The sequence below is a fragment of the Mus caroli genome, chromosome X (genome assembly GCF_900094665.2).
Source record: "Mus caroli chromosome X, CAROLI_EIJ_v1.1, whole genome shotgun sequence".
NCBI classification, from domain to species: Eukaryota; Metazoa; Chordata; class Mammalia; order Rodentia; family Muridae; genus Mus; species Mus caroli.
This window is the reverse complement of record NC_034589.1, coordinates 112,917,189-112,925,730: the sequence shown is the minus strand read 5'-3', so window position 1 is coordinate 112,925,730 and position 8,542 is coordinate 112,917,189. Positions and strand designations below refer to the sequence as shown.

The following is an 8,542-nucleotide window of genomic DNA, read 5'->3' as shown; positions in this document are numbered from 1 at the left end:
TTAAATTCCAAATCATCACAAACTTTTATTTTACTTCATGTCAAGCAGGAAAAAAGCCATAAAATTAATATTATTTTACACTCATAAAACACGTTTACATCAGCTATGCTGATTGATAGAAAATATAAATCATTGAAGACCAACAATAAATACTATACTTAGAAACAGAATGTTCCATGTCCAATAGGCAATTTCCTGAGGCTGTCCAGTTTGGGGAAGTCAACAGACCTTGGCAAACCTGAGTTTCTCAAAAGGATGCCCAACTGGTGCAAATTTCCTGTCGTGCCACAAGGTGGCCATGAGGCTGCCAGGGCCAGGTGCGTCCTACATTGAAAGAGGGGAAATAGCTGATCTTTGGGTAGGGAAGGGGTTGAGATGGCTTCTCACTATGTATCCAGGCCTGTCTCAGATTCACAGTACGCCTGTCTCAGCCTCCAGCATGCTGCCATTATGGGCAGGCACTCCCATGCACGGGGTTTCAATCTTATTTTAATCAATTTGTCCAAAGTCCTGGGAAAGCTACGGCACAGAGGAAAAGAATGTGATTGTTCTTTGAAGTGGCACAGACATTTACTACATGCCAGTCAGAAGTCTTCCTACAGACTTTGTCCTAACTACGATGTCCAATTTCTTGGGTGTAAAACACCGGGTACACAGTGCATGATTTCCCTGCCATGAGCATGACCCTTTAAAGGTTCCAGAGCACAGCAGAAGGAGACTTTCTGTAAAGATTTGAGATTGAATATGAGCTTTAAAAAATCCTAAATCCTTTTGAGGAATCATTAAAATAACATATCTCTTTGAATCTATTTTTTTTTCAACTTTCCTGTCTCAGAATCAAATGGAGTTGGCCGTCTACAGACTGCCACAACTTAGTCGGCAGCTCCCATCATAGCTTCCTACAAGAGAAGTACAAAGTACAAGAGAGTACTTTACAATCCAGGGCCTCACAGATTCAAATCTCTCTCCATTGTGGTTTATTCAGAACATTGCATTTTTTATAAAAATAATTCTGACACTTAAATTCCAGTCATTTTATTAGATGAAAAAAAATGTTAGCCAAATATCCTTTTTAAATGTGTGTTTGTATGTGTGTGTATGTGTCTGTGTGTGTATATATGTTGTGTCTGTGTGTGTGTGTGTGTGTGTGGTATGTGTGTATGTGTCTATGTGTGTGTGGGGGAGGGGTCTCTATGTGTGTGTGGTGTATGTGTGTGTCTGTGTATGTCTGTGTCTGTCTGCCTGCGCACGTGTCAGTCACTGCTATGCACATGTGTGGAGGCCAGAGGAACCCCACACATGTGTGGGTTCCAGGGATGGAACACAAGTCATCAGGCTTGCACAGAATCTTTATACCCTCATTCAGCCCGCAGGAGCATGGCAGCCACACAAACGGCTAGAACAGTGGCTATGCTTCCCCGTCAGGAAACAACACTGATAACCTTAGTAACTAGCCAGGAAATAATAATTCTTCCTTCTGGGGCAGTATGTAAACTCTCTGANNGGGAAAAAGGGGGACTCTGCAGAACTCTACTAGACTAGGTTGANTCAAATGTATACTATAAATTTAAAATATCAAAAAACAATTTTTCAACAAGGGTTCACATCAAAATCTTCATGATCAACGTGATTTGGTTATGGACCTGCTGCTCTCGGTCTCTCACATGTCACAGAAGCAGTAGCTGAGGAAAGCTTTCTTTTCACCTCTGACGTCACTGATAGAGCAAACTGTAATCTTCAACCAAAGAGTAATCAGGGTCATCTGGTATACGCTTAGGAACTGGGAGAGGTCCTCTCCTTGCTGGATTGGGTCCTGTAGTCTTTCCTGGTGGGGCAGCATTCCGCTGAGGAGAGTAGAAATTCTCATACATGATGGGTACTGGAGGAGTCTGTCCAGTTTTCCGCTGGTTCACAAAATACTGGATGTCCTTCTCGATGCTGCACGTTTCTAAACTCTTACGGAATTGTTCATACATCTCATCATTTGCGACACATTGTTGTGACAGCTGATTCAGATGCAACCTCAATGCATTCCGGAAGAAGTTGATTCGTTCACATTCCTGAGCCTCGAACACCTCGCAGGCCTTAATGTGTTCACTCTGCCAGTCTTCTCGAACCTTCTCCAGCATGTTGATGTGTGTAGCATGTACGCTTTGTCTGAATCCTCTACTGCAGTCTTTGAAGTGGCCAGTTTCACAAAAAGCTTTTCTTGTTGCCGTTGGTTGGCCACATTGGCGCTGCGGTGGACAGCCTGCTCTGCCTCATCCATGTCGCGGCACTTCTGCTCATAATTCTTCTTGGCCTTTGTGTAAACAGAGCGAAATATTATTCTTAACTACATTTAGAGATTAAGGGAATATTAAAAACAGTATGTCTATACATGTGGAAATGTTCTTTTTCTTCTTTAATTAAAGCACAGAAAATATATGTTTCCATATGAATGGCTTTTCTCAAATTGGAAATTATATAACAAGTTCAATTTTTGAACTTTGGCCATAAGGCTTCTTATCTCACATAATTATCTGCCATACTTAAAGCATGTATAAAATTCCTAAAAAGTAAAATGAAATGAAACTATGTTTGCACACAAAATAAACAAAACAATTAAATAAGGCTTTATTTTTGATGTGGTTGTTAAGTCACTCTCAGATTAGATATGTTCCTCCTTGCACTGGTAAGTATATTGTATTTCATACAATAGGAGCATTCATCAAGCTTAAAACTTTATTCAAACACAATATCTTATATTTTGTGATATTTTATTTATTTATTTATTTATTTATTTTTATTAGATATTTTCTTTATATACATTTCAAATGCTATCCCGAAAGTTTCCTATACCCTCCTCCTGCCCTGCTCCGCTACCAACCCACTCCTGCTTCTTGGCCCTGGCATTCCCCTGTACTGGGGCATATAAAGTTTGCAATACCAAGGGGCCTCTCTTCCCAGTGATGGCTGACTAGGCCATCTTCTGATACATATGCAGCTAGAGACAAGAGCTCTGGGGGTACTGGTTAGTTCATATTGTTGTTCCACCTATAGGGTTGCAGACCCCTTCAGCTCATTGGGTGCTTTCTCTAGCTTCTCCATTGGGGGCCCTGTGTTCCATCTTATAGATGACTGTGAGCATCCCCTTCTGTATTTGCCAGGCGCTGGCATAGCCTCATATGAGATAGCTATACCAGGGTCCCTTCAGCAAAATCTTGCTGGCATATGCTGGGTTTAGTGGCTGATTATGGGATGGATCCCCGGGTTGGATAGTCTCTGGATAGTCCATCCTTTCGTCTTAGCTCCAAACTTTGTCCCTGTAACTCCTTTCATGGGTATTTTGTTCCCTATTCTAAGGAGGAATGAAGTATCCACCCGTTGGTCTTCCCTCTTCTTGATTTTCTTGTTTTTTCAAATTGTATCTTGGGTGTTCTATGTTTCTGGGCTAATATCCACTTATCAGTGAGTGCATATCTAATGACTTCTTTAGTTATTGGGTTAAATGATAGAAAATAGAAAGACATTGAGAAGATTTTTCCATATTTTGACTAAGTCCTCTACATTTATTTTATTTACAATGTACCCTGAGAAGAGAATGGAACCATATTTTTAACCGTATAGTAACATTTTAACCATATAGTAAGTTATATAAAGTCGTATATAAGTTATATTATTATATATGTGGAAATTATATAGACTAAGATTTTTATATGGAATTTATTTATAAAACTACAGAGTAGTTAAACATTAACATGTAGTAATAACCTGTGGGTCTTTTGCTTTTCATATTTGCTATAGTATTGCATATATATTTTTTCAATTAAAAATCTTCAGACTGTTAATAGAAAGAGCAACCTTAATTGTGTTACTTGAATAGAGCATTGGTTGAAAGGTAGTAAAATCTTGAAGTTATTCATCTTAACAAAGTTCATCTAAGTTAAATAAATGTTTTATACGTAGGAATAAAGATCTATTTTTAATAATAATATGCAAATAAGTATGTTGTCTACATGGGCAAATGATGTATTTTGCCTCTCTCTCTCTCTCTCTCTCTCTCTCTCTCTCTCTCTCTCTTTCTCTCTCTCTCTCCCTCCCTCTCTCTCTCTCTCTCTCTCTCTCTCTCTTTCTCTCTCTCTCTCCCTCCTTCCCTCCCTCCCTCCCTCCCTCCCTGCCTGCCTCTGTGTGTGTGTGTCGGTGTGTTTATTTTCCTGTTTTATTTTTTTCAGCAGTGGTAATAGGTATCTTTTATGATAAAATAGTACATATTTGTTAGATTCTTTGTTAATGACAAAGGGCCTAGTGTAGGTGGAAACGAAATATATTTGTACAGAATTAAATGACCTATGTGTGACTGAAGTCAGTATCCTTGGACTCATTAGCACAATGCTATAACTAATTAAACTAATGAATCTCAAAACAATGACAAACTCTATGTTTGAATAAGGAAATTTCTTCTGGAACCTGGCTTGTTGAAACTGATGCAAACTATTAAACTTAAGGATTCTGCGAATGTGCTAACAGTTTCTGAAATCACAATGACAATGGGAGAAAAAAATTCTCTCTTATTTCTCCTGGCACTTGTGCATAGATGAAGAGAATATCATAAATTGGCATTCTGTAGTCTACTAGCCAAGTATTCACAGTAATTATAAATGTAAAATGTGTCAGGAACAACTCAAAACATAACCAAAGACTGGCATCAGAAATACCATGTATTTATGTTCACCAAATATAAAGTCTTAAGGAATTTTATGTTCTTTTTTCTTTTTTGAAGTATCTGTGTTCATATCAAATGCAAAGTAAATATAGAATCACCAAATCAAGTACTTGGACATATTCTAACCTTGAAAATTGAATTTTAGTTCATGGATAATTTTGGCTATCTCTATACCTACTTCATAAAGACTGAGACAGATTAATCAGTTTGCATACTAAGCTGCCTGAAGTATTCATTAAGACATCACATCACTGTTGACAAGCACTTGTTAACTAAGAAATTCCTTTAAATAAATGCATTCTGTGAACACATTTTCAAGGGTTGATAATATTAGTTTTTAAAATTCTAAGATAATAATATAGTTATATCTTCTAGCTCACAGTTTTTTTCAAACTAATTGCCTGAGGATTCTTTTATCTTCTCATCTTATAAATGACATATTTGATTGAACTTGCGAACTCCTATTATGAAATGTTAACTTATTTTCCTATTAAAAATAATATAAAATAATAATTGGAAATTGCTTCTTGTTCTATCTTTTTCTTGTTTGAAACAGACTTTCATTTTGCAGTCTCGTCTGGCCTCAAACTCACAGAAATATATTTGCCTCTGCCTCTCAAGTAATAAGTTTAAAGGCACTACCATGTCAGAAGAAAATTATTGTATGTGTTAGAACTGCAAAACATGTGTTTAAATACATGACAAAGAGCTTTATTCCAAATGTCCACAATCTAAAATGTTTTAATTTTAATTTAATCATCTGAAATATTATGTCTTATATTATTAGATATTAATTAATAAAAAATGTAAAGTTTACAGACATAAAGAAATAATTCCATATGCTGCATCTGTCCTAGAAGTTTCCTTCGTGATGATTTGCTTGAATAGTATCAGAAGGTGCTATGCAGGTTGCCCAGGGAGAAAAGAAAAGAAATCCATAGTCTTATCCAGCTGTAATGCCTATGAACCATAACAATTAGCATCATGGCAAAACATCACTAACGGTGCACTAGTGGCATGCTTATCCTGATGGTAGCCAAGAACTGTCTAATTAGACTTGAAGCCAGTGCAAAAGGAGGTAAATTTTTGGTTCTAGAAATATGTCCAGCTTTTGAGGACATGGAATATATTGGATCTTAGAGAAGAATCTACTACTACATGTTTACTAAACAATACAATTAGTAACTTCATCTAAACCACCAACCAAAGAGTATACATGGAGGGATCCATGGCTCCAGATATATATGTAGCAGAGGATGGCCTTATCTGATATCAATGGGAGGGGAGGCTATTGGTCCTCTGGAGGCTTAATGCCCCAGTGTAGTGGGGTGCTAGTGGGGTGAGGCAGAAATGGGTGAGTGGGTGGAGGAGCACCCTCATAGAGGCAAAGGGGAGGGGAGATTGGACAGGAGTTTGTGAAGGGGAAACTGGGAAGGGGGATATCATTTGAAATGTAAATGAATAAAATGATTAATAAAAACATGCATATTCAAGAAAAATACATTCACCTATAGCCACAGAACAGAACTTTCTATCTTCATCAAAGAAGCTTCTGTTTCCAATGTGCAGAGATGTTTATATGAAATTCTAAAAAAAAAGCTAACTAATTCTAAGCCTAGTGGGTCACAACTTATCTGTCATGATTATGTGTCTACAATACCAGTTATTCAAATTCTAATGCATTTTAAATTACATGTGATGTAATTAAAATTCTCTTATACTATCATTATATATAATGACTCATATACTTCCTGCCTTAAGGGTCATTGTTAATTTGTACTGTACTGTTTTATTTCATCTAGCACTCCCCAAATTGGTGGCATGTTGTATTCCAGGGAATGAAGGTATGGGAACAAGAGCATAAAATACATTCAAGAAACTAACAGTAGAAAATAAGCATTTATGTAGATTGTCTTGATGCTAATGGTGGCAGGTAAAGTGCTACTTTTTTCTACACAAAAGAATAAAGAGCATTGGTAACAGGAAAATTTTATTCACACAGGAAGATTTCCATTGCGAAAGGGGATGTTTCTTTAGAATTAATTTCTTATTTTATTTTATTTGTATTTTTATTATTTATTTAATTTTCTTTTTTTTTTTACGCTCTATATTTTATTCCCCTCCAGGCCCACCCTCACTTTTCCACATTCCATACTTCCTCCTTGTGCCACTGTCTCCAGGAGGATATCCCCATCCCCGCCCCCCACCCCATCAGACATCTAAACTCCCTGGGGACTCTAGTCTCTTGAGGTTTAGGTTCATCTTCTCTGACTAAACCCAGACCCAACAGTCCTCAGCTGTATATGTGTTTGGAGGCCCTATATCAGCTGATGTACGCCGCCTGGTTGGTGATCCAGTGTCTGAGAGATCTCAGGGGTCCAGGTTAATTGAGACTGATGGTCTTCTACAGGATCAACCTCCTCCTCAGCCTCTTCCAGCCTTTCCCCAATTTAATTACAGGGGTCAGCATCTTCTGCCATTGGTTGGGTAGAAACATCTACATCTGACTTCCTCAGCTGCTTGTTGGGTCTTTTGGAGGGCAGCCATGATAGGTCCCGTTTTGCCTTAGTAATAGTGTCAGGTCTTGGGGCCTCCCCTTGATTTGGATCTCACCTTGGGTCTGTCTCTGGAACTTCTCCTCAGATTCCTCTCCATTTCTTTCCCTGCAGCTTTTTTTCAGACAGGAACATTCATGGGTCAGAGTTTTGACTGTGGGATAGCAACCCCTTTCCTCCCTCAGTGCCCTGTCTTCCTGCCAGAGGTGGGCTCTATAAGTTCCTTCTCCCTATATTAAACATTTCATCTAGGATCCTACCCTTTGAATCATGAGAGTCCTCATCTCCCAGGTCTCTGGTACGTTCTGGAGGGACCCCTCATCTTATACCTCCAGAGGTTGCCTATTTACATTCTTTCTGCTGGCCCTCAGAGTTTCAGTCCTTTCCTCCCACCCAATACAGGATCATGTTTCCCTCTCCCCCACCCTTGCCTTTTCCTCTCAGATCCTTCTTTTCTCCCTTGTTGTTGGTTTTTATTTCATTTGTTTCTTTCAGAAAATAAATCATTTATAGAACTGAAAGTAAGTGGCCATATATTCCATACAACTGAGCATATAAAATTAACAACTGCTCATAAACTTATTTAATTTTTAAAATATTGCTGCATTAGGTGATTATACAGTTGTATATACATTTGGCTTTCAACAGGCAAATATCATTAGTAAAGTCACATGTAAAACACTATAGTTTTCAGCACAGGAAATATCAAATGTAAACTTTATTTTTAGTATTTTAAACTTTCCAAAGGAAATAATATACCTAATAGATTACTGACCTTTGTAATTTTTCTATTATCAAGTCAGTCTTGAAAAAAAGAAATTTATAGTATCAATTTTGTCTTTATTAATTGCATTCATGTCTAAACATTTTAGACATTTTTCCCTAAAAGTAACCTCACACAGAAACAGTTTTTCCAATGGTTTTAAAGTTAAGTTTCTAATTGGATAAAATAGATCCTTTTAGACTTTATTGGTTTTATTAGTATGGAAAATTTTGTCATATTTAACAAAAAAGTTCTTTCAAGCTGAAATTCTGAATTGTATGCAATATTTGCTCAGGTTGTACTACGTGTTTATTCAACTACATAGCTTGTTTGAATTATGACATTAGCTGTTTTTATTCTCACTTAAATTCAAGTATTTTTGAATTCTGTTTTAAGACACATACAGAGTGCAGTTAAGTTCATATTCACAAATTTAATTTCTTTATTTAGAAAGTTACAAAATTCTATGAGGTAAGTAAACCTAACTTGTACCCACAGGTTCTTATTGATATCAATACT

General features: G+C 37.2%; 1 pseudogene; it reads right to left on the bottom strand.

The window, feature by feature from the left end:
• Positions 1 to 1,670: 1,670 nt before the first annotated feature.
• LOC110286365 lies at positions 1,671 to 6,924 on the bottom strand (annotated as a pseudogene).
• Positions 6,925 to 8,542: the final 1,618 nt, after the last annotated feature.